Raw genomic sequence first — 24248 nt, 5'->3', positions numbered from 1 at the left:
TCTAAAAACAGGACCTGGAGATTTACAGTTTCTAGTTTACGACATTATGTTGCAAAGATGTCTATAATTACCACTTTACCATGGAATTTCTAAGTGGAATTTCTAAATTAATCCAGGTAAAAAAATACACAGTAAAATACAGTAGCCAAGAACATAAAGATCCCGTATCTAGCCGGTGACCTTAGCCAGTTCTGAGCCCTGACTGAGTAAAGTGAGTGAAGGAGAGGGTGAGTTATTCCTCAGTCTCTGCAGGAGCTGTGTTATCTGTATTTGACCTGTGTTAAATATTCTCATTACAATCACTTCAAATGAGCACCGGCGCTTTGTCTAATCCCCACCCCAGGGACAGAGCCGTTTCACCTGGCCCAGAATGAAACGCAGGCAGGCCCCTGCCACACTCTCTCCCTCTCCCCTGGATCATCTCCTCTCTTCCCTCCCGAGCTGTGCTGAGAAAGGGGAGGGAGGGGAGGAGATATGGAATAGCTGGGAACTAACTAAGATCTATAGCTCCTCAGAAGATTCCTCACAGGGGAAGGTGGGAGTTTAGTAACCTTTACCACCTAGCCCACTGTAGTAGCCACTAAGAGCTGAGAAATAATTAAATAGCCTGTTCAACTGACAGAACTGTCAATCTGTGGAGGGGTTAATTCAAGTGCCAGTCAGAAGACCTTATTTTTAGTACTACATTGATATTGATAACTGCATTGTTGGGTTTAGAGATTGCAAGACATTTTACTGTACTTGTGCACATGACATTACAACTTTAAACTTAAAACATGCTACTTCCTAACATTCACTGTTTTGTAATTGGGAAAGTTCATTTCACTCATGTTGGGAGGCCAGTTTTGGGCCAGGGAGCAGTTTTAATTCATTCTTACAACATTCCTCACAATAGTTATGAGTCCCCACTTTGTCACTATGTCCCAACTCTATCAATGAGACTTCACTAGACTCTTCTGTGGAGCATATATGCTTTAATAGGGTATCTAGTCTACTATCTCCATCATGGAGGCAAGTCATGCCTGTGAGAGTGAGTTGTCCACTCTTTGTACTTCTAGTGAGTCCCCACTTTGCACGTTTTAGAAAGTCCCCAATTTGCACTTCTAGTGAGTACCCCCACTGCACTCCCCCCTGCAGTCTGAGCTACATGTTGAAGGTGGGCTCCTTCCTTCTTCCCTGGGTCCTTATTCCCCAGGCAAGGCAGATTACCGTGGGAGGAGCAAGCCTGGCTGGGGAGCCTGGTGCCCTTATTAGCCGTGTGGAAGCGGGGTTGTGGCAGGGGAGAGAGGTTTGAGGCGTGGGGAGGGAGGGAGGGGGGGATAAGCTGCTCGGAGAGTTCAGCCCAGCTCCAAAAGGGGGGATAGAGGATTAGGGAGGCTCTAAAGGAAGACATCTGCTTCTGTGCCAAGCTCCATATTATCAAAGACACCAGTGTTTCCCACATCATCAACTTTTCATGAGCACACTCACTGGTAAATATCAGCCACAGAGCTCTGGGTCTCCGAAAGGGGAGAGAGGGTAGGAACTTTGGCTCATTTGGAAATTCCACATTTTGCCCATGAAATTCTGATAAATAAATTGAGCCTGCATGTCTAATATGCCTATCACATATTCTCCCTTATTCGAAGGGAGATGGAAGCCCACAGATGGCGTTTTTTGGTCTACTCTGTGTTAGTAGAGGTTAATTCCATGTATTTATGCTATTGATCATATTCACACAATATAATGCATTTATTTATTTTTCTGATTTTTTCCCCCATTTATAGAAAGGATACGTAGTTTTAAAGGATAAACATCTCACCTTCTCTTGTGTGGCCCTCAGCTTACTATCCCAGACTGCTCTGATTAGGGGGATGTCTGGGCTGTGAGTGGCGTAGCAGTGTGCCGGCAGCACATGTCCGAGGGTGAGGCTGCTGATCACTTCTTCCAGAACCTTCTCTATATGACTGAAGGACCGGCAGGCCTGGGTCCTGGTTCCAGCACTCACCAGCTGCATGGTACAAGGCACCAGGTTGATCTGGCCAGCAGAGAACACAGCCTCACCCACATGTAGAGGGGCACAGGCACCATACAATCACACATTATTTGAGCTGATGCTAGCCTATTTCTTGGTGTAACTATAGAACCCTGTGCCTGGTTCTCCCTTGTTACCTTTCATTCTGGTTCCTCCTGGTTCTTTCAATGGAATTGAGCCATATATGAGACGAAACAGAAACACATAGCAGTATGTTTGTCCATCTACATTAACATTGTAGACCCTGATATCAGTCTCATACATGCTGGCAGCAGCCAACCAAAGCTCTTTCAAGGAGTTTGTTTTTCCCCAAAGCTGCCCTGTAGAACGGCTGTGCTTCTGCTTGGCCATGTGGCCTATGTACACACTCCTGGTTTCAGAGAATAAATCCCTCCTCAAAATCAATCCATTGCTTGAAACTCAATTACACACTCCCACAGAACTGGCTACTGGTCTGCTAGGGGTGCAGCGGCTTAGGGGAGATGTCAAAATCAAATTAAAGTTTATTGGTCGGGTACACAGATTTGCAGATGTTATGACAGGTGCAGTGAAATGCTTGTGTTTCTAGCTCCAACAGTGCAGTAATACCTAGCAAAGAATGCATGAAAATACACACATAATCCATAAAAATAAAGAAATTAAGAAATTTCAGAACGAGCAATGTCAGAGACCAGATATAAATATATACATGTAATGTCTATAAATATACACTGAGTGTACAAAACATTATGAACATTAGTGCTCTTCGCATAGACTGACCAGGTGAAAGCTATGATCCCTTATTGATGTCAGATGTTAAATCCACTTCAATCAGTGTAGATCAGGGCTGCCCAACCTTCTTCCTGGAGAGCTACTGTCCTGTAGGTTTTCAGTCCAACCCACTTCCTGGAGATCTACTGTCCTGTATGTTTTCAGTCCAACCCTCTTCCTGGAGAGCTACTGTCCTGTAGGTTTTCAGTCCAACCCTCTTCCTGGAGAGCTACTGTCCTGTAGGTTTTCAGTCCAACCCACTTCCTGGAGATCTACTGTCCTGTATGTTTTCAGTCCAACCCTCTTCCTGGAGAGCTACTGTCCTGTAGGTTTTCAGTCCAACCCTCTTCCTGGAGAGCTACTGTCCTGTAGGTTTTCAGTCCAACCCTCTTCCCGGAGAGCTACTGTCCTGTAGGTTTTCAGTCCAACCCTCTTCCCGGAGAGCTACTGTCCTGTAGGTTTTCAGTCCAACCCTCTTCCTGGAGAGCTACTGTCCTGTAGGTTTTCAGTCCAACCCTCTTCCTGGAGAGCTACTGTCCTGTAGGTTTTCAGTCCAACCCTCTTCCTGGAGAGCTACTGTCCTGTAGGTTTTCAGTCCAACCCTCTTCCTGGAGAGCTACTGTCCTGTAGGTTTTCAGTCCAACCCTCTTCCCGGAGAGCTACTGTCCTGTAGGTTTTCAGTCCAACCCTCTTCCCGGAGAGCTACTGTCCTGTAGGTTTTCAGTTCAACCCTCTTCCTGGAGAGCTACTGTCCTGTAGGTTTTCAGTCCAAACCTCTTCCTGGAGAGCTACTGTCCTGTAGGTTTTCAGTCCAACCCTCTTCCTGGAGAGCTACTGTCCTGTAGGTTTTCAGTCCAACCCTCTTCCTGGAGAGTTACTGTCCTGTAGGTTTTCAGTCCAACCCTCTTCCTGGAGATCTACTGTCATGTAGGTTTTCAGTTCAACCCTCTTCCTGGAGAGCTACTGTCTTGTAGGTTTTCAGTCCAACCCTAATTTAGCATATCTGATTCAGCTATTTAAGGTCTTGTTGAGCAGCTAATTAGTAGAATCAGGTGTGTTAAATTAGGGTTGGACTGAAAACCCACAAAATGGTAGATATCCAGGAAGAGGGTTGGGCAGCCCTGGTGTCAAGAACTGCAACACTGCTGGGTTTTTCACACTCAACAGTTTCCTGTGTGTATCAAGGTCCACCACCCGAAGGACATCCAGCCAACTTGACACAACTGTGGGAAGCATTGGAGTCAACAGGGCCAGCATCCCTGTGGAATGCTTTCGACACCTTGTAGAGTCCATGCGTTGACGAATACACTCAGTATTAGGAAGACGTTTGTTAATGTTTTGTACTCTCCATGTATATACTGTACAAGTAATGGTGTGTATGGACAGTAAATGAATAGAAAATGTGTGTATAGCAGTAGTTCTATAGGACGAGCCATGTCTAGAATACAGTATATACATATAAAGTGGGTAAAACAGTATGTCAAGATTATTAAAGTGACCAGTGTTCAATGACTACAGTTGAAGTCGGAAGTTTACAAACACTTAGGTTGTTTTGGCAAGTCGGTTAGGACATCTACTTTGTGCATGACACAAGTAATTTTTCCAACAATTGTTTACAGTCAGATTATTTCACTTATAATTCACTGTATCACAATTCCAGTGGGTCAGAAGTTTACCTACACTAAGTTGACTGTGCCTTTAAACAGCTTTGAAAATTCCAGAAAATTATGTCATGGCTTTAGAAGCTTCTGATAGGCTAATTGACATAATCTGAGTCAATTGGAGGTGTACCTGTGGATGTATTTCAAGGCCTACCTTCAAACTCAGTGCCTCTTTGCTTGACATCATGGGAAAATCAAAAGAAATCAGCCAAGACCTCAGATTTTTTTTTTTTACCTCCACAAGTCTGGTTCATCATTGGGAGCAATTTCCAAACACCTGAAGGTACCACGTTCATCTGTACAAACAATAGTACGCAAGTATAAACACCATGGGACCACGCAGCTGTCATACCGCTCAGGAAGGAGACGCGTTCTGTCTCCTAGAGATGAACGTACTTTGGTGCGAAAAGTGCAAATCAATCCCAGAACAACAGCAAAGGACCTTGTGAAGTTGCTGGAGGAAACAGGTACAGAGTATCTATATCCACAGTAAAACGAGCCCTATATCAACATAACCTGAAAGGCCGCTCAGCAAGGAAGAAGCCACTGCTCCAAAACCGCCATAAAAAAGCCAGACTACGGTTTGCAACTGCACATGGGGATAAAGATTGTACTTTTTGGAGAAATGTTCTCTGGTCTGATGAAACAAAAATAGAACTGTTTGGCCATAATGACCATCGTTGTGTTTGGAGTAAAAATGGAGATGCTTGCAAGCCGAAGAACACCATCCCAACCGTGAAGCACGGGGGTGGCAGCATCATGTTGTGGGTGTGCTTTGCTGCAGGAGGGACTGGTGCACTTCACAAAACAGATGGCATCATGAGGATGGAAAATTATGTGGATATATTAGCAACATCTCAAGACATCAGTCAGGAAGTTAAAGCTTGGTCGCAAATGGGTCTTCCAAATGGACAATGACCGCAAGCATATTTCCAAAGTTGTGGCAAAATGGGTTAAGGACAACAAAGTCAAGGTATTGGAGTGGCCATCACAAAGCCCTGACCTCAATCCTATAAAAAATCTGTTGGAAGAACTGATAAAGTGTGTGCGAGGAAGGAAGTCTACAAACCTGACTCAGTTACACCAGCTCTGTCAGGAGGAATGGGCCAAAATTCACCCAACTTATTGTGGGAAGCTTGTGGAAGGCTACCCGGAACGTTTGACCCAAGTTAAACAATTTAAAGGCAATGCTACCAAATACTAATTGAGTGTATGTAAACTTCTGACCCACTGGGAGTGTGATGAAAGAAATAAAAGCTGAAATAAATCATTCTCTCTACTATTATTCTGACATTTCACATTCTTAAAATAAAGTGGTGATCCTAAGACTGGGAATTTCTACTAGGATTAAATGTCAGGAATTGTGAAAAACTGAGTTCAAATGTATTTGACTAAGGTGTATGTATACTTCTGACTTCAACTGTATGTACTACATAGGGCAGCAGTCTCTAAGGTGCAGGGTAGAGTACTAGGTGGTAGCCAGCTAGTAACAGAGGCTAAGGTTCAGGGCAGGGTACTGGGCGGAGGCTGCCTAGTGGTGACTGTTTAAGCTGTCTCTCAGTTCCAGTCGAAGTTGATAAATGCAGTGCTTCTCTCAAACGGACAAATGGCTGCTTAAGGTTTTGTGCTGTTCGACATAGAACTGAGGCCAACTTATTTATTTAATTTCCAAACATACACACACCTCATGGAGGGCTACAATGGACAAATATGTTTAAATGTAGAAATGCTATATACTATTTTGTAAACGCTGCAAACACATAGACCTAACACAACTGCAATGTGAAAACAGACCAACAAAAACATGTTCTAAGGCTGTGACGATACCAAAAATGAAAACATGAAGCAGATCTCATTATTTGGTCCTTTAAAATCCTGCTGTACGTAAAATATTGTGTGCTATAGCTTGGAAAATAAATACATGTGACTGGATGGCAACATAATGATGTTTGTTTCCTAAAGAAGTGAAATCCGCTTTGTGTTTTCTTTCCTTGCCATGATACTAACAGGGGTGGCAGGTAACTTAGTGGTTAGAGCATTGGGCAAGTAACCAAAAGGTTGCTGGATCGAATTCCCGAGCTGACAAAGTAAAAATCTGTCATTCTGCCCCTGAACAGGGCAGTTAACCCAATTTTCCGGTAGGCCGTCATTGTAAATAAGAATTTGTTCTTAACTGACTTAAATAAACTAAGGAGTATCACGATACTGGTATCGTCCCGGCCTAGTTCTAACTGCTTCGTGCTGTTCGTTTCCTCATCAAACTTAACCCTACCTGAGTCCTGTCAAAACAACACGCTACATACATCACTGAGGTGGAACACCACCAATGTACATCAATTACCAGCCTACATTTGAATAGCACATCAATTAGCAAGTTCCATATTTTTTCGCCATACACCATATCAGCAAATAACACTTTTTACACCACGCCGATAAGCAGGTGCCTTTGCATGCATGAGAGCAGAGCGTGTGATTTTCACATGGCTGTCTGTCTGTGTTGGCTCATTCATAATTAGCCACGCGATAATTAGCTGAGACTCCCAGATAAACGGGCTGTTAGACGATGAAGTTCCTAAACTCAATAATTTAACCTCAAAGAGATCAATGTGATTAATGCAGAAGGAGTCTTGAGGACCAATGGGACCAGTGGAGAGGTCAGGTCACTGGAGACCCATCATCCTGCTGAATTGGCATAAGGATATCAGTGTGGCCACCACGCCACATCCTGGTTAATGTAAACAGCCGTCGGTGACAGGGTGTTAATTGGTGGTCTAAGCAGGGACCTTTAGGGTCTGTGAAGAAGCTGCCCTCCAGAGGGATCAAGTAGGCCAAAATCAATTGATACATGGCGTGAGAGCAGAGTCCTTAGTCGATTACCATACGTACATACATGGGTATCGTATTTCTCCCCCGTATTACCAGGGTTAAGTGTGGACCAGTGGTATTACTGAAGGCTTAGCACCTCGCCCCAACCCCCTCTTCACCTCCACTGAGTTACAGTACCCTTGCTCACTTTGTTAGTTGCAAATGAGGGCAATTGTCTAACCCTCACCAGCCCTAGGTTCTAGGAGTTAATATCCAATCACCTCCTAGGCATATCTGAGATATCTAATCCACATCAATGAGACAGGAGAAATTGCTTTTACATAAAAGTAGCCTTTATTACTAAATGAAATGACCAATGAGCAATATGTGCAGATTTGAGCCATTGCAAAGCTATGGGATGAAAGCATGATAACATGGTGCATGTTTTTAGTCATTCAGTACACATCAATGTAACATAGTGGACATTCATGGGCAGTGCGATGGCTCTTTAAAAGACTGATGCAGTACACAAGAAAGTTTCTCTGCCTATACGACAAAATCAGCAATTTGTACAATGTGATTTGATAATACCAGAACAACACAAAGCTCTTTGCTAGAGGGGGATGTGGCCAAACCCATTTCCATAATCATATGGGTTTCCAATCATTCCTAGCTCCTGGGTTCACTTGTCAACTTTGATGAATCTTCAGCATCTGCTGCTCCAAATTACCGGGACAGTGGAGGAGATGAGAGAGGAGGGGAAGGGGATGGAGGCCTCCCTGCTTTCAAATGGTCAGATCAATCACTCATTTACCTACGAGCATTATCTACGTCTGGTCCGCAGCGTAACATATAAGCCTGAGTCGCCCGAGACGTTAACAACACGTCGTCATTGAAATTATTTTATGAGCCATCATATCTCCTCCATCTGAGAAGCCCCGGTCAGGTCGGACAGGTGGTGAGGATCTCTTAACAAGCCATAAAAAGAGCTCACCATTTTGAATTCCAAAAAAGGAGGGCTACCATTTGTTGATTTGTACATCAAAAGGGGGCAGCGCAGGGCCCCGTCACTGTTAAAGACAAGCTCCCCGTAGCTTCCACCAAGCAGGTGTGTGATGATCAATTATTAAAGCTTCAAGTTACTACTGGTGCTGATGTGAAGGAGGGTGGAGGAAAAAGGGGATAGAATACTATTTACATAAAATTAACAGTTCAAAAGAATGAGTTCACACACCAATCAAACTTGTTAATTGACTGTCAGTGGTGTGACCCTGAATATACAACACAACTACATTATTCATCTTCCGCGTTGACAGGGAAGACAGTCCAATTTGCATTGCCGTCATAAACATGATCAACAACCACAATGCCACATGCATTTTTAATAGGGAAGAGATGAGACCGTTAATATTCATAAGGGTCAAACAATTGCATATAGCATTAAACTTCCTATAACAAGCAACCTATTTTTCTATTTTTCAAACAGTAACCTTAGGAGTCTAAATAGTCCAGAGAGAAAAGGAAGGACACGCGGTATTAAAGAATTTACGGTTAACTCAATAGTAAGGCATGTTCATAGTGAATGGTATATCACTACAATAGCAGACATCCTGACACCAAATGCTAAAAGGTACAATGTAGCTCATGTTTTGCAATCTTATATTTCAATTTTTACTGTCTTACTGAAAATGCATATTTAGTTATTGTGCAAGCCGAGTTTTAAATGTACTTCAAAATCTTGACTTGACCACTGTTTGACTTGACGCTAAACATGTCTCAGACCTTATTTCCCCAACTATCCCTCCAAGCCACACAAAGTTCCTCTCCTCTCTGTCTGACGTGATCGCAGCAAGCGATGCCTGCTTAGCATTAATTAAAGCCGTGTTTTGGCTTCATGCTTTATCAACCTTTATTTCATGGCTTAAACCCCATCATTTTTCATAAACTCAATGACGTCTCAAAAGGTCACTGAGCCCCAAGGACTCTCTGGGATCCAGACAGTAACACATATGTAAATGCTGGAACAGTGGAACACTAGAACCGGCTGAATGGAAGAATCCATCTGCTCTCAAGCCTTAACTGGGTCTTGTAACAGGCCTTCTTAATTGCGGTTTTTGTTAGAAACTTCCAATGCATGACCAGGCTGGAGTGCCTGGCTATATTTACAGTGGTGTTATAGCGTAACCCTTTGGACTCCATTCTGCTGAATGACTGTGTGACTCTGGGTCATTAGCAGGGCTGGGTATGTACAGTATGTATTGACTATTGACCAGACTGGGCCAGTGTGGGTAAAGTGACCTGGTATTGATGAACAGTCAGTTGTGGGTAAAGTGACCTGGTATTGATGAACAGTCAGTTGTGGGTAAAGTGACCTGGTATTGATGAACAGTCAGTTGTGGGTAAAGTGACCTGGTATTGATGAACAGTCAGCTGTGGGTAAAGCGACCTGGTATTGGTGAACAGTCAGTTGTGGGTAAAGTGACCTGGTATTGATGAACAGTCAGCTGTGGGTAAAGTGACCTGGTATTGATGAACAGTCAGTTGTGGGTAAAGTGACCTGGTATTGATGAACAGTCAGTTGTGGGTAAAGTGACCTGGTATTGATGAACAGTCAGCTGTGGGTAAAGTGACCTGGTATTGATGAACAGTCAGTTGTGGGTAAAGTGACCTGGTATTGATGAACAGTCAGTTGTGGGTAAAGTGACCTGGTATTGATGAACAGTCAGCTGTGGGTAAAGCGACCTGGTATTGATGAACAGTCAGCTGTGGGTAAAGTGACCGGGTATTGATGGACAGTCAGTTGTGGGTAAAGCGACCTGGTATTGATGAACAGTCAGCTGTGGGTAAAGTGACCTGGTATTGATGAACAGTCAGTTGTGGGTAAAGTGACCTGGTATTGATGAACAGTCAGCTGTGGGTAAAGTGACCTGGTATTGATGAACAGTCAGTTGTGGGTAAAGTGACCTGGTATTGGTGAACAGTCAGTTGTGGGTAAAGTGACCTGGTATTGATGAACAGTCAGTTGTGGGTAAAGTGACCTGGTATTGATGAACAGTCAGTTGTGGGTAAAGTGACCTGGTATTGATGAACAGTCAGCTGTGGGTAAAGTGACCTGGTATTGATGAACAGTCAGTTGTGGGTAAAGTGACCTGGTATTGATGAACAGTCAGTTGTGGGTAAAGTGACCTGGTATTGATGAACAGTCAGTTGTGGGTAAAGTGACCTGGTATTGATGAACAGTCAGTTGTGGGTAAAGTGAACTGGTATTGATGAACAGTCAGCTGTGGGTAAAGTGACCTGGTATTGATGAACAGTCAGTTGTGGGTAAAGTGACCTGGTATTGATGAACAGTCAGTTGTGGCTAAAGTGACCTGGTATTGATGAACAGTCAGCTGTGGGTAAAGTGAACTGGTATTGATGAACAGTCAGCTGTGGGTAAAGTGACCTGGTATTGATGAACAGTCAGTTGTGGGTAAAGTGACCTGGTATTGATGAACAGTCAGTTGTGGGTAAAGTGACCTGGTATTGATGAACAGTCAGCTGTGGGTAAAGTGACCTGGTATTGATGAACAGTCAGCTGTGGGTAAAGTGACCTGGTATTGATGAACAGTCAGTTGTGGGTAAAGTGACCTGGTATTGATGAACAGTCAGTTGTGGGTAAAGTGACCTGGTATTGATGAACAGTCAGTTGTGGGTAAAGTGACCTGGTATTGATGAACAGTCAGTTGTGGGTAAAGTGACCTGGTATTGATGAACAGTCAGTTGTGGGTAAAATGACCTGGTATTGAGGGGGAACAGCTCCACGGCCCTCTATAAGATATGCTAATGGTCACATCTCCCCATTGAGCCCTCATGCATAATTTAACCAAGGGATTGATATTAAAAGTATGCAAAATGATCAAATGAATATGGCATAACTTTTGGATAATGCAGGATGGAAACACAACACAAAATTTAAATACTGTATGACTAAACGCAGCATAACGCAAGTGAATATTTGTAATAGATTTATGCTTGTTTCTCAATCTATGAAGCATTGTTAACGATGGGTCCACAGTCAATGGGTGAATGTAGTACTTTAGACTGAAGGCAGGGGGGGATATCGAATGACTCCATCACCAGAACACTGGAGCAAGATGTGGCATAAGACCTCTCAAACTGTATTACAACAAATCACCCTTATAAACCTCACTCTCTTATAATCTATAAAGGAACATGCCTATTTCATGCCACAAAATTCATAATCTCTTTCCAGTTATTTTTTTTATATTTAAAGGTTGGCAAATAGTTGTAAATGTAGGGATCAAGGAAGAAGTTTTGTTAGGCGCATTTAAGTGCGTATATTATTTCTGTTTTTTGGATTTGATGCGGAATAACTGTTTAATCCTTTTGCAGTGGATGTCAATTTGTCAGGTCTGTGTGCTGTGATTTCATCTTCAACTGGCTTCAAGTCTGTGGGGCTCTTTCAGCATTAGTGCATTCAAAGCGCATCACGTCTCTGAATGGGAAATGATAAGAGATGGGCTCATGTTGTGCTAGGCCCTGAGGAGATTCTGGGGCTTCTGACACCTCATTTCTACAAATATAAAATGTTCAGGAGAACCAAAACCTCTCTCCCCTTCTCTTGTATCTTTCACCATGTTAGTCTGTCTTACTCCAGGCTTCTTGTGAAAAAAATAATCATATATTTTTTAATTTCATCCCCTTGTTTTTCCTCCATGTCTATTTTTTTCTGTTTGAGCATAACCCTTGTATGCTCAACTGTCACACAACATCAGTGTTATTTAAACAGCGACATAAATAGATGAACGAAATGCACAAAGAAAGGCAAATATCGGGGTCTTCTGCAAGCATCCTCCCTGGTCCAGAACTGCATATGGAGACAAACAAAGAGCTACGGACACATGTTCAAAATCAAATAGTTATTACCAGAACAATTATTACAGAAAGAAAAATAAGCAGGGATCATGAAAAGACACTATAAATACAAAACGTGACATTGGCCTCTCTCTTTTGCTGTGCGGTTTCCATTCTGCCTGCCTGTCTGCCCTCGACATGCCCGTTTTAGAGACGTCCTCCTAGGAGAAGTAATACTGACACATCGGCTCTGGTCACTTTATGCTTCCCCACGCATATTCACACGCCACAATACAGGGGCAAAAAAAGAAATCATTGTTTATTTTGGATTTTGACAAAAAGTCTGTTGACAAAAATAAATATATCAGAATTTACGTATTGCTGTGTTTTATCTTACATTTACTTAAACACACAAAAAAATACAATCTAAAGTAAAAAATCTAATACAGAATGTCAAACTGATAAAGGTACATGTAAAGTGTGGTCACACATTGTAGCCCAGACCATCACTGTTGTGTGTGCTGAAGTGACAGAAGGGCATGTTTTCTCTTTGCGTTAAGGCAAAATGCCCTACTGCCTTCAACTGTCCCAAACTCTGATTTTTTGACAAATCGGTTGTGAGGGTTTTAGGAGTGATGCACATATCGCAAAAATCATTTCTGCCAAGCTACCTCTATGACCTGCCCGTGGGACATGACAAGCTCCTAGATGCATCGCTCTATCAAAACCGGATCTTTCCAGGACAATGCAAATTATGACAAATTCTATCATCCCGCATCGTGCGCTTTCCTGTTAATCTCACTAATTCGAGAAAATCGGGAGGGTTTCGCCGTTTCAGCTGAGGGGCATGTTTGTCTGATTGAATGATGCTAAAACTGCAACCCTCAATCCCTGTTCATTCTCCGTTTCCAGCTGTGAAAACCCTATCTCTTAGATGTTTTTATTGTGTTGGTACAATGTAAATACTATCTCTTGGATGGTTTATTGTGTTGGTACAATGTAAATACTATCTCTTGGATGGTTTATTGTGTCAGTACAATGTAAACCCTATCTCTTGGATGGTTTATTGTGTCAGTACAATGTAAACCCTATCTCTTGGATGGTTTATTGTGTCAGTACAATGTAAACCCTATCTCTTGGATGGTTTATTGTGTCAGTATAATTTAAACCCTATCTCTTGGATGGTTTATTGTGTCAGTATAATTTAAACCCTATCTCTTGGATGGTTTATTGTGTCAGTACAATGTAAACCCTATCTTGGATGGTTTATTGTGTCAGTATAATTTAAACCCTATCTCTTGGATGGTTTATTGTGTCAGTACAATGTAAACCCTATCTCTTGGATGGTTCATTGTGTCAGTACAATGTAAACCCTATCTCTTGGATGGTTTATTGTGTCAGTACAATGTAAACCCTATCTCTTGGATGGTTTATTATGTCAGTACAATGTAAACCCTATCTCTTGGATGGTTTATTATGTCAGTACAATGTAAACCCTATCTCTTGGATGGTTTATTATGTCAGTAATAAACAACACAGTGAGTGATCTTGTCAGGCTGTCACATTGGTAAAGGCGCTGGTCTGGAGAGGCAGAGGCCAGTCCTACTGCATCGCCTTGTCCAGCCATCATTTACTGTAGCAGATAGGGACCAGCCACTCGGACAGACACACCAAGGTTACACCAAAGGACCTCTGATTAAAGCGAGTAGACAACCTGCAGTACAGTACACATCTATACAAATACAGGCAAGAGGAATAAAAGACAAACAGAGAGGCATAGAATGTTCCAGTGAGGGTTGGTTGTGGTAGTTCCCTCTCCTTTCAAGAGATGGCAGTATGACTGCGTGGAAAAGGCTGTGGTCATAGGGGAATGCGGCTAAGCATTCTCATTGTAGCACAGTACATACATTGAGTGTGTATTGCCAGATAGATTCTACCACTTCTCATATACGTTATGGACAACAACAAAACATTTTTTTGACAGATAAAAAATAAATCCTTTGCAAGTCAATGAAAAGTAGATTAAGGTCAATGGAATTAGTCAGTTACAAATTAAATGTTCAATGTTCAATGGTTTTTATGCTTTTCAAAAATGCTCTGCATCAATATATCTTGCTGTTACAAATTCAGGACCTGATGAAATGGTTCAGCTAAATGTTGGTTCATATTTGAAAATACTATCAAACTTGATTTTGTGTCCTTTGCTTTATAGAACATATTTTATTGAATAGATACTGTACGACTAGCTATATTATTTCCACTTTAAAAATCGGCAGGTTTTGAAACGGTACATATTTTTTTATTTAAACTGTTGATACTGTATAGAAGAAAACATTCATTTACCGTTTTTTAACTTTAAAATCAAACAATTACTGTATAAAAATAGCTTTAAATTCAAAAACATAAAACACAATATTTTCTCTTTCTCCCTAACAGCCCAATCTTTCTTATACCCTCACTAACATGCATGGTACCTGACAGATACTTCCATATCAATAATACATCTGGATGAAGACTGGGTATGTCCAATGCAACACAGTGCTTGCTTAAAACAGGAAATAGTCTATAATTCATCGACAACACTTCTCCCTTTGTAAAGCGTGATTAAATGACAATGGCTCTTGAAAAATGAATGAGCCAGGCTAAAAGTTACTACTCATTCATACCGTACTGTACCGTACCCACCACCTCTATGTGTAATTAATGACAAAGTGAGTTGCCAGAAGTAAATGGGACATACATGCTAACTCTTCCCTGAACCATCAGTTCTACTGCTATTAAAAAATAACATATCCTTAATAAATGAAGACAAAACTGCAAAGCTCATCCACCGTCACACAACGACATAATAATAATATTTTTTCACCAGAAGCACTTACTGTCACTTTGAATATAGTAGAATTACAGAATTAAATATAGCTGCAACGTAGTCATGGAAATAGTCTAAATATAGGCAATATCACCTAAATACACTAGCTACAACAAACAGTGGTGTAAGTGGCATTCCTAACACACTAAAGCAGTATATTAACTTGAAGGTGATGATTCTTGTGACTAGGGCATACGATTACTGTGCTTAAAATCTCTTCCCATTTATGTATGATGTATTCAGTTATCTATCTGTCAGCATCATCTCTATTCAGCTCTGTCTCCTGTCCTGCCTTCCTGTGTTTATATATCCACTGTATTAGCAATATTTACACAGTGCAGCTAGTGCTGGTCTGTTCTGTGTTCTGGCCCCGTCGATCATACTATTCAAATAGCCTCTCTGTGTTGTGCTTTGCTGAACTATGTACGCTATGCCAGGTCTGTTTGTATTTACCCTGTAGTGAGTTTGCGCCTGTCTGTGTTTACCAACCTACTCTATACTTCAGAAGGAGCATTTCTCATATGTGTGTGTATGCGTGTGTGGTTGTGTGTGCGTGTGTGTGCACACGCTCACTCCACTACTGTCAGCCATGCCCTCTCGTCACTGCAGGGGGAAAAAACACACCCGGGCATCTCTGAATATAGTGGCTAGTTACCATAGTAATAGAATGGTCATACTTCTCCCCTTCCTCAGACAGTGATGGGACTGGACAGCACTGGACGTTTTTCTTTTAGCTATGCCTTTGTTATTCTGGTTTTTATACTGCACACTAAAACAGAACCACTCCCATTTTATAATGCTACAAAATATCACATTCTGGTGAAATGTCATACCAAAGAGACAAACAAACATATTTGGACCATTTATTGACTGAGAGTGTTTGTCATTGTAACAATGGGTCGAGGGTTCTAATGTGTATCTCTGGCTGTGACATTGTTATGTGGCAATAATCCAATATCTTTTGTGACATGGCTGGTCTATTCCTTAATATCCTCCTTTAGACTGATCAACAGTGACAACAGTGAGTAAACACACACACACACACACACACACACACACACACACACACACACACACACACACACACACACACACACACACACACACACACACACACACACACACACACACACACACACACACACACACACACACACACACACACACAGTCTGCATGTCAATGATTCACTCGCTCCAACATAAATTAAACCCCTCAAATGAATCTGTCAAATCACATCCATACATCCTGCGTCCTGACAGTTACATATTTGTATTAATTTACCTTTTTTTATATCCATCCACTGAAAATTCCATTCAATTCAATAGTGTATAAGGAAATAGACAGAGATCAGCAATTATGTTCACTTCTTTAAGCCAATAACAAACACTAGTGACATGGTTTCACTGATTGTACCAGGGGAGATTAAAAAGAGGCCACCCACTACCCAACGGAAAGCATCTCTGATCTTAACTGACTGGCTAGGTGTGTAAGGGTCACTGCACTTGGACACGTGGCGCGAGTGTGTGTTTGCATGTGTGTGGAGGCCTATGCCTGTGTTCATATAGTTCATGTGTGTGTGTGTGTGTGTGTGTGTGTGTGTGTGTGTGTGTGTGTGTGTGTGTGTGTGTGTGTGTGTGTGTGTGTGTGTGTGTGTGTGTGTGTGTGTGTGTGTGTGTGTGTGTGTGTGTGTGTGTGTGTGTGTGGGTGTGGCTGCGACGGCGGTGGCTATCCTGTCCCTCCTTTACGCAGCTTGTTGACATGAACCAAAGCAGTCAAGCACCAATAATACACGAAGAGTTGTTCAGAGCCAATTAGGATCAGTTGTCAAGGCAGTACCCATTAATGAAAGCCTGTGTGTGTGTGTGTGTGTGTGTGTGTGTGTGTGTGTGTGTGTGTGTGTGTGTGTGTGTGTGTGTGTGTGTGTGTGTGTGTGTGTGTGTGTGTGTGTGTGTGTGTGTGTGTGTGTGTGTGTGTGTGTGTGTCACAGGACTGGGTAGAGAGAAGAGGGACAGTAGCCCAGTGAGAGCCCAATGCGCTGTGACAGATCCAGTCCTTCCCACATCCTAGTCCGGTACAAGCTAATACCAGCCTCCCAAAGCCACGTGGCCAAGGCAGGGCTTGAGTGGGCTGGGGTGGTCTGGGGTAGTGCTGCCTGCCTAAACACAGCCTCTGCTTCCTGAAAATGACTGCTGCCACTGGCACTTAGCCTCCACAGGGTTACAGCAGGGAGAGGAGGGGGGATGTGTGTGTCTATGTGTGTGTGTGATGGTGGGGGGGATAAATAAGGACCTCCTCTCAGACTCACCACCCCCCTGCAACTGTCCCTCTCTCACCCCCTGTAAAATGACTCATCATCAGATCACTGACACCCTATACATGCCTCACACACTGCTATACACACACTCTCACACACACATCCACACACGCTAGCCCCTGCGTGCACGCACATACACACCCTCTCACACACAAATACAAACAGATGTCCAAGCCCCGCCCTCTGATTCCACCACTGTCCTCATCAGGGACCACGTCCAGAGCAGGGACCTGTGTCAGGGCAGATATCCGTCTGTTTACGTGGGCTTGTTTAGGGAACAGAGACAAAGACAAAGGTAAGGAGGGGGGTGGAGACCACTTATATCTACCAGACCCCCAGTGTGTGGTGTTTTGAATTTTAGTCAGCTACATACTGGGACAGGACAGGCTCTCTGGTGACTCACAGAGGAGGGACAGAGACTCATGGAAGCTCAGTCACTGTCACCAGAGGCCCACGTGCCCAGTAACATGTGTGTGTGTTCTCATCTATGAGAAACATGGCTAGTCATACATGAATCATTACTAGGCCTATGCCTGACCTTGTAAAGGTGTGTGTGTAATACTAGGCCCCGGGGTATACCACCGACATGCCATTCAGGCCATGAATTATTGGCTTTGAAAGGTGAGTGGTGTGTTTGTCAAGCTCAAGTGTGTATAGTTGACCCCAACGTTTGGGCAAGATGAGTAAGGTCTGAGTTAGTCCATATAGCAGTACACAGATGATATTCAGAGATGGGACAAGAATTTAGACTCAGGAGAGAATGTTAGTCCAAGACTTTTAGACTCACTACCCTCCAAAACAGGTAACTTAATCTTTTTTGTATGACGCAGAAATTCAATGGAGGGAAAAAACTAAAAATATCTCATACAGTACGTCAACTAACTCGAGCGCCAACACAAACCCCTGTATAACATCCTCCAAAGCAACTGTATCCACTGGCTGACGATAAAGAAAAGCACTCTCGTCTTCAATCTCTCGGCTGATCAAACCCTTCTAGCGGCAAACCTCATTTTTCATCAGCTCAATTACTCGACAACTGTTTCTCCCTCTCCCCCTCCCCCTCCCTACCCCCTTCCTCCTCCTCGGTTGGAAGTGATCATTTGTTCTTTTATTAAAGCTGATAACATCCCCTACATTGTCTGCTAGGGCTCGCTGGAGAGCCGCCCCTACTGTTCTAGCCTCCAGCACTTCTCTCTATTATTGGTACATGATTTCACGCATGCCCTGCTCTTTTATCAAGCGCTTTTGAAGTAATGTTAATAGACTAGAAAATTTAGACATTTATTAAGTATGGGCCGTGTTTATGAAGAAATCTATAAAGTACGACAGGGAAGCAAGGTGAGATAAAAGCGGTTGTTTTAATAGACTATGGCAAAGGGGAGAGCTGTCAGGAGCCCTGACAGAGGCCTCAGCAGAGATCTCATTCTTCATGGGATAATTTTTTGTTGTATTAGAAATGAAGTTAAACGTTTAATCTGTACTGTACATACTGTGTATCTGCCTCTGTCTGTACTCTCTGTTGTTCTAAGTGGGAGGTTCTGCCTAACTTGACCTCTGAACTTCCCTAACAAGAGGGTCAGCCACAGCTCAGCTCATTGTTTTATCACTTTTAGCCTCCCTTAAGAAGATTATTCAAATTTTAACTTCCGCCACGCTTCCGCTCCTCCCTTTGATGCTAATTGGCAACGTCAGATCCACTTTCCCCTTCGCTTCCGAGTCCACTTTGACAATTTCCAGAATCCAGTGCAAATCCTATTGCGGGCTCGCAAGAGGCTTCCTCAATATTGACTGTCACTCACAATTAGGGGAGTGAAGGAAGGGTGAGCGGTGAGCAGAGCGTTGACCTGGCAACCTGAGGCTAACCCCGCTAGCTCCCCAAATGCTCCTCTACAATTTGATCAGTGAATATCATTACCCCACCAAATGTCCCAGGGGTGCTCCATTTACCTTAACACAGGAAAGAGGATATGTTTAACAACCATTCATCTGATGCTGTTGCAGCTCAGTAGTAGATATGGCACTACTGTGTTTGTGCTTGTAATGCAGCTCCAAAGAGATTGTGATTGTGGGGGAATAGAATGGGAAGCATTAAATTAAATAGGTGTGAATAAAATCACCCATTTGGGACTCCTGCTGTTTACCAGCACGCTGGTTAATGAAGGGTCAATTTTCTCCGTCTGGCAACCCGCAAGCCTAATCATCTGTTATGAGTACAAATGTTTTTTTCTTTACAAAGACCTGGATGCTACAGAATATTTATTTTGTTCTTATTATTATGATAATGGAAAATGTGGTTGTGGAATCTGAGTGATATTGAGGGACTTGATTCAACAACTGGGCGAAAATGCAGTAAAATGTGGTTTTATTACAATTTGTATTATTGTTGTAAATAGCTTGGGTGACTTGGAAAGCTGAAACCATTGAAGTTTTTTATTTTATTTTTTGTTAAAGCTGGAAGTGTTCTTTTTTCCACCAGTGATTGATGTGATAGAACAGGGTCATTTTTGATAATTAAATTATGCAAATAATCTAGACAAAGCATGAGTCTGGAGAGAATTCACATTAAATCACAGATAAACATCAAAATACCAAAACAAGAACAAATTGGTTGGAAGATGAACTCTGATCTCTGGTTTTGTATCTTAAGGCAAAGCAGTGACCACAATCAAATGTGTCACCCCTGTAGAAAACCCTTATTACCCATATCACTGCTATTATTATGTTAAACATGACCTCCAAGCAGAAACTAATCAAGTGTGTAACTGATAGAACAAAAAACACATAAACAAACCACAAATTAAATTGTTGTCCATTTTTTGTAAGCCTCCCGGTTGATTTCACCTTAACGATGGTAACCAAAACACGCCCCAAGGCCCTGAGGCGACGACATCATAAAGGTTAACGTATTCTGTACATCATCAGGGCAGATAGGTTATCTGTCAGATTGCCAGACGACATCAACAGTTAGTCTGAGATTACGGAGCGAGAGGTGGAGTAGACATACAGACAGACAGAGCATTAAGGTTCAACGTCTATCACAAGCCACGCCAAGCCTTCCTCTGGTCTGCCACCAGTCCTATTCCCAGTCTCAGTCAGATCCAGCATGCCCAGTGTTGCAGGCCTGTCAGGAGCCATGTGCTGTCCCTCACTCTGGCCACTTCTCCATTCTGCCATATTCAGCCTACTGCCATTGTCAGTGCTGTCCCTCAAACTGGCCATTTCAGCTTTGTGCTTTATTTTGTGGGTCTCAACAGCCATATGAAAAAGTGATTTAACAACAGGCCTCAAAGCCCAAACAATAGACTTCACCAATCAAAGTATTGCCATAAAGCAAGACAATGCAATATTTTGTAAATTAAACGTGTAGAATTTCCCATTGTGTGAAACCAGATTGAGGAAATAATTAAGACCACAGAATAAAGCATTTGAGTTTTCAACCCCCTTCCCCTCTTCCTCCCCCTTTCTTTAATAGGATTCCACTTTTAATCACTAATTATTTCCTAAAGTGGGAGAGAGGGGGGTTGGTTTGGTCTTAGACTGCCTCTCCTTTGTCTGTCTATATTGGTGCCGGGACCCCGACGCTAGGCTACATCAACACGGCAACATTCGAAATCTCCGCGGCAGCAGATTCTCATTAAGACGTGAGTCGTGGGGGGCAACACATCTGCATGCTCACAGTGAGGGACTAATTGTATCAATATGTAAAATTCTCACCCTAAACACAGAGATGTTGTTCATATATTTTTGTTTTAATTGAACCAGTGTAGCATGGAGGTAGAGTCAGCACGCTGAGAGACAAGGCACTGTCTTTGGGATCATTCTATAGAGTTCAGTGCAAACAATCATGAATAATCACATTAAGAGAGACAAATGCTTCTGTTGTTTAAAGGCGAAATGACATAACGTTTGTATATGCAACTAAGGGTCTACAGCAGGGGTAACTAGATTCAGCCACGGGGCAGTTTTTGGTCGGAGTGGATAGTGTGGAGGCCAGAACATATTATAATAATTTGTAAACTGCAAATTGACCACAACTATGCCCAAAAAGAGACTAAATTTGAAAAGAACAATCATTTCATTCATTGATTACATCACAGATGTCTCTTTTTTTATTTGTGGGAATACGGCATCATTGAAACATCGGTAAGATATCCCCAGCACTGAACGGTTCTGTATCTCATCCATCCATCCATCCATCCGTACACACGTGTTCTCACTCATCTGAGGTTTTGAATGGGGGATCAAGGTCGGTGTAGATGAGATGGACACTTGCCTTGTTGACAGCAACTTGACAAGAGTAATCCCCAGTACAGACTGGGTAAACACAGAGCACCAGCCGCCCATGTAACCACGGATACACTCACTTCCTGTGTTCTCTCCTATTGAGCTGTGTCTGTGTGTTTAAACAATAAGATAATACCTTCCGTCCTCCAAACTTCACACACGAATGCGGATGCAGATATACAAACACACGTATACACACACACACACAAGGCTACATTCTCCAACTTGAAAAAAGTACAGACAGATAAACATTCACACAGCTTTGTATCCTAGTCAGATTTCAAAGGCTATGATGGCCTTGTTTCTAGTTCCTCGCCAGACTCAAAGTACAAAGTTGTAGCTAGTTATACCGATCCCCATAATGATCAGCCATTCTTATCCATCTCAGTCTTTCACTAGTAGCCCTCTATGCACCACTATGCTCCTAGTAAGTCCCTAGAAACACAATCTAGACACTTAGCCATCAGTCTCCCCCTCTCACATCTTGCTTCTCGTTAGTCCCCAGTCTAAACAAAAGACACACACACACACATATATCTCCAACCCAACCACCCTACTACCTCCTTTCCATGTTTCTACTAAGTCCCTTGGAATCTAAAAGACAACCACATCTCCAACCCAGTCACCCAGCCATCCATCCCAACACCCTCCCCTCCTTCTCCACGCCCCTGGGGGTCTCTTTCCCTGAGGGCCTGGCTGTAGGGCCCGATGTTGGCGGGAACCTAGCGGGACAGGCTCTGGACGTGAAGGGGCTCTGTGGTGGAAGGTGCCCTCCTCCGGGTCTTCCTGGGGCTCTGGGGGCCGGTCGTGGAGCAGACAGACAATCTGGAGGAGCTGACCAGCAGGCAGAGGTGCCTGGACACACACCCCGGAGAGGTGGAGGGAGGGATGAAGAGGAAGGGAGGACATGAAGGAGGAGAGCCTGATGATATGATCTGTATACTCATCAACAGTATACTGACAATGAAGGATTTTGTGAGAATATGTGACAAGATAAGCCTGCAAAACATTGGGGGGGTAACTGTCTCTGCTCTTTGGGTGAGGGCTCAGTCGAAGGTTGCTAAATAGTCTGTAATCTCTTCTCCTTATCCCCTGTCCTTCATCTGCACTGATCTAAGAATGCAGGACAGGTGTGTGTAGGTAATATGGCATAGGAGACAGGGAGGGGAACCTGGCAGGGGGGTGGTGTAGACGTTGTTGAAGTCCTCCATGTTCCTCACATACAGGTGAACCAGGACAATATGTTTCAGCTGCCACTATACTTACCTTGACATACGATGGGGTCCAGAATTATTGGATCACGTGATAAATCTGAGCAAAAAAGACAGTATGAAATATATAATAGAAACACTGTGCTATATTTAAACAATATACATTTTTTAACAAAATGATATTATCTTACACTAATACTTTGGGTGTACGTGGCCAAAGAGCTCTATTTTCATGTCATCTGACCATTGCACCACTTGGAGTTTGCTAAACGGCATTGGCACTTGAACTAGAACCGGTGCTTTGGTCAGACGACATGAAAATAGAGGTCTTTGCAGAGGTGTGGACTCGAGTCACATGACTTGGATTCGAGTCAGACTCGAGTCACAAATTGCAACTCAACTTTGACTTTAACACCAATGACTCGTGACTTGACTTGGACTTGAGCATTATGACTCGACCTGACTTGATTCCCTCCCCAAGCCCAAATATTAAAAATGATGACATTAAAAAAGTGTGCAGTGCATCAACTCTTCATTTAACGGATTACAGTTTGAATCGGACAGCAGCCAACCAAATTGTGCCAGCTGAGAAAAAGTTGCTTGTGGCAGTGCAGAGGAACGTCGGCGGGTGAATTCAGATGGAGCCCTTGGAAAGATGATACCCCAAATTATTATTATTGGATATAAAGACGACGCTGTGACAACAAAAAATGGATTGCAACTTGCAAAACATGCGGGAAGATAATTACAGACGGAGGCGCAACAATTTCCAACTTTGTTCGACATTTGAAGCTGCACAAGGAATGGTAAGTCGTGGCTAATATAGCCGACAGCTATATATTTTATTACTTTACTGGTGTATCATGTAGGCTAACGTAACGTTAAATCAATGAGCCTCCACACAGTCAGTCAGTGCGGGAACATGATCATTGCACCCAAGATTGAGCTACAACTGGCTAGGCAGTTGGTAGCCTAAATCCTGCCTGATGTTACTGCTGTTCCTAAAACCATTGACATACGTTAGCCTACTGTAACCACACAGTGTGTGTGTGTTAAGGTTGGGCGATTGTGTACAAGCCTACATCGCCTGATTGCGCCCATAGCGATCCTCGATAGTCAATCACTATTGGGGGGTGGTGTCTTTCTCATGGCTACCCATGTATTTCCATGGAAATATAACGTTTATTTGGAAAGTAGATATTTCTATAAGCATTCAAGATTTGCGTAAATGTAATATAGTATTACTCTTGTTAAAAATATGAAATGGTATTACATTTGGTGCAGAGCACATTATGACTTGTTTAGGACTCGAAACTCAAAGTTTAGGACCTGAGACTTGACTTGATACTTGACGGTCTTGACTTGAGACTTGACTCGGACTTGCCTGTCTTGACTTGGGACTTGACTTGGGATTTGAGTGCTAAGACTTGAGACGTACTTGTGACTTGTAAAACAATGACTTGGTCCCACCTCTGGGTCTTT

The 24248-nt window shown here is 42.8% G+C and overlaps 1 pseudogene; it reads right to left on the bottom strand.

Annotated features, from left to right (window-relative positions):
- Positions 1 to 356: 356 nt before the first annotated feature.
- LOC139563771 (uncharacterized) lies at positions 357 to 23042 on the bottom strand (annotated as a pseudogene).
- Positions 23043 to 24248: the final 1206 nt, after the last annotated feature.

The sequence above is a fragment of the Salvelinus alpinus genome, chromosome 34 (assembly GCF_045679555.1).
Source record: "Salvelinus alpinus chromosome 34, SLU_Salpinus.1, whole genome shotgun sequence".
Classification (NCBI taxonomy): domain Eukaryota; kingdom Metazoa; phylum Chordata; class Actinopteri; order Salmoniformes; family Salmonidae; genus Salvelinus; species Salvelinus alpinus.
Note: the sequence above shows the minus strand (reverse complement) of the source record. Positions and strands in the feature narration are given on the sequence as shown.